Consider the following 6,212-nt stretch of genomic DNA (forward strand, 5'->3'; position numbering starts at 1 on the left):
GATTGCATGAACATTACCATTTGAGTGGCAAAAATCGACTACAAGAATTTGCAGCAGCAGTGAAATAAATTGGAACATGCAGTAGTATGATGGTAGAGTACTTCAGGAGTAGGGCCATTGTGGGACACTGGTACCCAGTAGTGTCCATTCATTTCCATGAGCATGCTATGACCAATATGATGGTTTTGAGGTAGGTATGTGCCTTGGTTTTGTATCTTTCAATGTGAGGAAGCCTTGCCAAGGGATGGTTTGCCTGTGATAGAGGATTCTAGGGAACTTGGAAGGTGACTGACTGCATAGAAGGGGGTGACTCGATTTCCCGAGGGACTATGTAGCAGAGAAGGGAAGGCCGTAGATATATTGGTTTTGGTCATTTTCATTGCCATATGGAATCAGTTGCACATTGGGAGTGTGCTCTAGAAAAATGAGTCGATAACTGTTCACTGAGGGGACAAGTGGCACAAGATTATATCGTTGGACATTGGATGCAGCTTTCACTGTGGTAGTGGATTCTGGACTTCTTGGGAAGGAGGTGAATCATGGTATTACTTGAGGGTGGAGGTGTGAGCCTCTAGATTCCCTTGTTGTGGATGTAGGCATCATATCCTTTTAGTTATTGGTTGAGAAAATGTGCATATGTGTATATGTGTGTATTATTGTAAATACTGTATCGAGCTAGATTTATAAAGCTCCATAGACAATATGGTTATTTACTAGTTTAAGCAGATGTGAATGAGTATATGTTGTTATTATTGTAAATACTATAATGAGCTATGTTAAAAAGCTCCAGTAAACAGTATGACTGTCATGTTTTAGCAGTGGTCATTGTAAATACTGCATCGAGCTATGTTATAAAGCTCCATGGGTAGTATGTTTTGTTTTCAACAATCTTGTTGGTTATAGTTGTCATTGAACATCGAGGATAGTGTTCCCCCAAGGGGGAGGGTTATGTAACAACCCTGGTTAAAAACTCATGTAAAATATATAAATATCATGGTGATGGGACATATATTCCAAGCTAAATGTCGGGCAAGACATCCTGGGGGGTGTTCATTTGGTTGTTTATGGATAAGGAAATTTTCAAAGCAATGGTTAAGGCTTTGGAAAGGTAAAATGGAATTTTTGGCACATTTATTTATGAAAATAATGGAAATTAGGAGTAAAGAAGGTGAAAGGTCACATGTTGCTTGTGAGGAGGAAATTGAAGGAAAATGAAGAAAATAGAGGCCTCATTGATAAAAAGGCTTATGAGGATCAGTTGGCAAGCTTCTTCTTTTCAATGTTAAGCTCTTATTTAGTGTAAGCTCTTGGATCAAGCTTTTTCTATGGTTATGCATGGGATCAAGAAAGGAAAAGAAGGCAAGAAGAAGGAAGGAGCAAGCAAGGAAGAGCAGGATGAAGAAGCTAAAACATGCTTCTCTACAGGTATCACTTTGCATGTGTTATTTCCTTGCTATATTTGGCATGAATGATATTGCATGTGGTTCTTTTGTTTTTGTGGCATGGGCTTTGCTAGGTGTAAAAGTGTTTTCAACATAGCCTTACCATTTTTGGATAGCCATGGTGTGATGGGGTTCTCATGTTTTGGTTGAGATGGATTGTTGGCTGGATTCAAAGCTGAGTGAGGTGGATCTTCGAAACGATAGAACACATGGCCTAGTAACCCCTGAGACAGATAATGGGTTGCGGTAAAGCTGGATTTTGTGTTGCCTCGGATGGCCTAGGAATCCTTTCCAGTGAATGGAAGGATATACGGTAAAAGCAAGAGGTCGTTTGCCTAGTAATACAGAGTTTGGGATATGTGGTAAAGCCTGGAGAGTTGGTCTCGGTTTAGGGCCTAGTGATCCGATTTTGGATTGCGGTAAAGCCTGAGAGACTAGGAGACAGAAAAATTCCTCATGGTGTAGGTGGAGAAATCCGGTGTCATTCATGCTTGTTTGGCCTAGTGATTGTGTGGAGATCATGGTAAATCCTGTTATGATGTGTTCACTGTGTTGGCCTAGTGATATAGGATGGATTACAATAAATCCAAGTTTCTTTTGATGAGGTCGATGTTGGTTCTTTTGGTTCAAGTCCCACATTCATGCTTGGAATATGGCATGGGGGTGAATGGTTGAAGAGAGATTTGGCTCAACCATTCTATGGTTGGGTGGAATATGGTAGTCCCATCTCCGGTTGGTTTATTGCATTCATTAATGAGAAATTCATTCCCTTGATTTTCATGTGTAAATGTACTGATGTATATGTGGATTTCATGGCTGATATGCTTATGATATTTTTGTCCCTATTATGCTGGTTATATGTATGTTTTATGACAACAACTATGTATGGATCTCAACATGTTTTTACTTGTAAATGAATGAATAATGTATCTATGGCCTAATAGATGATAATGCAACAAATGACATAAGGGAAAAATGGTTCATATAGATTCTCAGATAAGTATGAGATCCCTACACTTAATTCTGTTGTTTACACCTGTAGGTTACATGTTGATGATATGTTTGACGAAATTCCTGGCATGGCTAGTAGGGGTCTGATTAAGGTCTTGTTCAAATTATTATTTTTGCATCATTGTTTCCCTATATTTTTACTGAGTCTAAGATATCACTCCATTATGGGAAGTGACCTGGGCTCTGGTCTTGAAAAAGTGGCTTAAATCCCGAGGTCGGTGGCAAAAAGTAGGCAGCTTTGTTCTCTAGTCACTAGAAGGCATGCCTGTGAGAGCGACTGTGGCTTAAGAGATTGAGAACAACAGTGGGACCCAGGGACATACTGTCTGAGTGGCTGACATATCTCCTAAGGATCTTGAAGATGATGTTGGATGAATGTGTGTGATGTCTCCATTGATTCCACTTCCTTAAGGTCACATAGGAGACCGAATCTGATTATAGTAACCTCTCGTCTCATGTTTACCCCAGTTGGCATGGTTACTTGGGTGGATGTGGGAGGAGGGTGTTATATCATTGATAAAAACGAAAAAATATTTGTGCCTAGTAGTGGAGGTTGCTGAGAAAGGTCCACAAACATCATAGTGGATCCTTTCAAGGACTGCATGTTCTTTTCTATCCTGATCATGGAATGTGGATTTTGTGTACTTCCCTAAAGTACATCATTTGCATACATCCTACTGCTCAAGTTCTCCTTTGGGGAGGCCTATGGTTATCTACTGCATGATCTTCAAAGTGCAATGATGCAAATGACCAATTCTTCTATGCCCAAGTTCACCGACATCACAACTCTGCACCTTCTCCACCTTTGAGCTCATTGCAACACAATCCTCCGCATCTATCTTGTACAAGTTCTTCACACAAACCCCAATCTGCTTCACTTGTCCGGGGGTTATGTGTCTCGGGAATGCCTTTACTTTGTTGGAGACCAGTCTTCCAAAACTGCAAAAAAGAAGAGATTTTCTTTAGGCCTGGAACGAACTTGACATCCTTGAGCTTGAGGCGGGAGCCTGACTCCCTCTGAAAGGTGACTGTACCATTCCTGGTCACGCTATACCTTTCGTTGTCCCCTTTATTGATGTGCATCTGCAAATATTTTTCTTCCAGGGCACTAAAAAAATCTCTATTGCCTGTCATGTGGAATGATTCACCTGAGTCCAAGTGCCACACACTCCCCATTATTGTGTTGGCCATGCATGTAATGAGAGTAAAGTTAAGATCAAACTATGAAGCTAAAGCTTCCCCTACTCCTCTTCTTGAGGTATTCTTCCTTGTTTTCTTCTGTGGATACTTCATGACATAGTTCCTGAATTCGTGACAATGGAAGCATTTAATTTTTGACAAATATTTATTCTTGCCCCCTTGAATGGATTGTAGTTTAGATTGGGATTTCTTACCTTTTCCATTTTTTTCCTTTCTAGCCAATGAAAAGTTTTCTTCATCATCATCCTCAGATGAAGTCCCATGTCTAGCATTCTCCCTTATTTTCTCCTACACCAAATTAGACCATAAGCGCTCCAAACTCAGTAGTTTCTCCCTCCCATTCAACAAATCTTAATAGCTATTCCAACTCTTGGGAAGGCCCATAAGGGCTAAGGTTACCAAGTCTTCTTTAGGGACATTAACACTGAACCTGCCACGTTCATCATGATAGTGTGTAAGCATGCTCATATTATGCAGAATTGTGTCATTGATATGCATCTTAATACTTCGAAGTTTATCCTTGAGCACCAGCTTCCCGTGGTCACTAATATTCTCGAGCAATTCTATCAGAGCTTTCCACATTGCAAACGACGTTTTTTTCCATGGAGATTCGAGACAATATGGTCTCGTACTCCCTCTAAGATTATTCTTCTTACCTTGGCTACATATTTCTTCCATCGAGAAAGATTCTATGCAGCAAAAGCTTGTGGTTTTGCAAGTTTTGTCTTGATGTATTCTAGAAATTCATTTTCATCCAATATTGCCTCCATGCATTCCTTCCATGAAACAAAATTAGAGGTGCCTTCCAAGGCATACTCTAGACTTAGTCCATTGAAGGCCATCTTGTCAAATCTAAATAAATCCTGCTACATTGATCTTCAAATTCGAATCTATGAAATACAACTTTGAATTTCTTGCTCTAATGTGAATCCAACTCTGATACCATGTAGAAATTAGGTGTTATATTTGCAACTTCTCATGAAGTTTTAATCAAAATCACAAGACACAAATCTACACTACTGTTTTGAAGACATTCATTCACAATTTAGAACAAAAATCTTAGACATAGAAGAAGGAATAAAACACATGAAACAAGTATTTTTATATGGGGAAGAAATTTTCTAAGAACCCCAACTCCTCTTGCATTAATCAAATGAAATAGAGATGTATTACAATTTATTTTCTCATCTGGGGTCACCCTGGAAGTGCACAACCTATCTCTCTTCTCACTGAAGGCCTTTGACCCAGATTTAGTCAAAATTTTCCTCAGATTAAGATCCTATTTCCTTGTGCTATTACTTGAGGAATTAGCCCCTATTATTTAGGAAATTCCCTCAATTGAATTGCACAATTCCTTTAGGCTGATCATTTAACTACATGCAACACCTGTACACTCAAGACTAGTCTATAATTGATGTTACAATGCCTTGGAATCTCCACCTCAACTGGGCAACTCGAATTCTCTGCATGCACTAGATATTTTGGGTTGATTGATCAGTTAACTAGATGATCATTGAGTTTGAAAAAAGTCCCACTACTTAACTAACCTTCCATTAGTTACTCCAAAAGTTGGAACTAGTTTAATTGAAAACATCTTGAGATAACTGACCTTGATTGCTACAAATTAGCAATCGCACATGTATAACTAGCCTCTAACTCCTCCAACTCAAATTTACTAAGTGAACTGGGTGACACAAGCCATGTCACACAAGTTAAAATCATACAACTTTTATGTTGATGTAGAAATTCGAATTTTATCAGTTTAATCAAGGCAAAATCAAATTGAGAATTTCTTACTACATTTTTCAACAACAAATTTTTTTGCATGTTTCACTTAACAATTTTTCTCAATAGAGGATTGGAAAAATTTCTTGTGGAGTGTTGGCTTGTTGGGGCCTGACCTAGTTTTGGAGTTAATTAGACAAAAAAATCTCTTTACTACTGGCCCTTTCGGCAACAGTCTGTAGAGTGCGGACTGAGGTCTCACCCGAAGCAGTATGGGGGGATGCTGGAACTAGGTTTCCACACCCTTGAGATGTCTGAGAGGTTTATTTAATCCAAATGTGAATACCTTCATGCAGGTTACTTCACGTACTTTCCTAACTTGTGGGGCCTTCACGCCTTGGTATATTCGCCTTCACGTATCCCTAACCAGGGGCTGTGGGACTTTCGCGTTGCTGGAGCAACGATCTACACTATTTCCCGAAGTCACACTGTGGGTCTTACTTATCCTCTTATAACAGTTACTTATCTTCGCATAAGTAAATACCTTAAATTATATTTACTTAGCGCAGTAAATAAACAGTAAACTTGCAATTAATACCGAATATACTTCAATGCATAAAACAGGAAAAGATACACAGAAATATGGTAAAACTTCTCTTTATTAATGCTTCCAACGGTTACAGACTCAACCTGCCCTGCGCACTCAGCTGCGGACTACTAGGCCTCTGTGCACTCAGCGGTAGAACCTTCTCCTACTCTACGACCCAAAGACACGACTCTACACTTTAACTTACCACTTCATGGCTTGATTTACTTCTCTTATTCTTCTGATCT

Source organism: Pinus tabuliformis, chromosome 2_1, assembly GCF_031772625.1.
Source record: "Pinus tabuliformis cultivar Carrire ecotype Pingquan chromosome 2_1, CPIR1, whole genome shotgun sequence".
Taxonomy (NCBI): Eukaryota; Viridiplantae; Streptophyta; class Pinopsida; order Pinales; family Pinaceae; genus Pinus; species Pinus tabuliformis.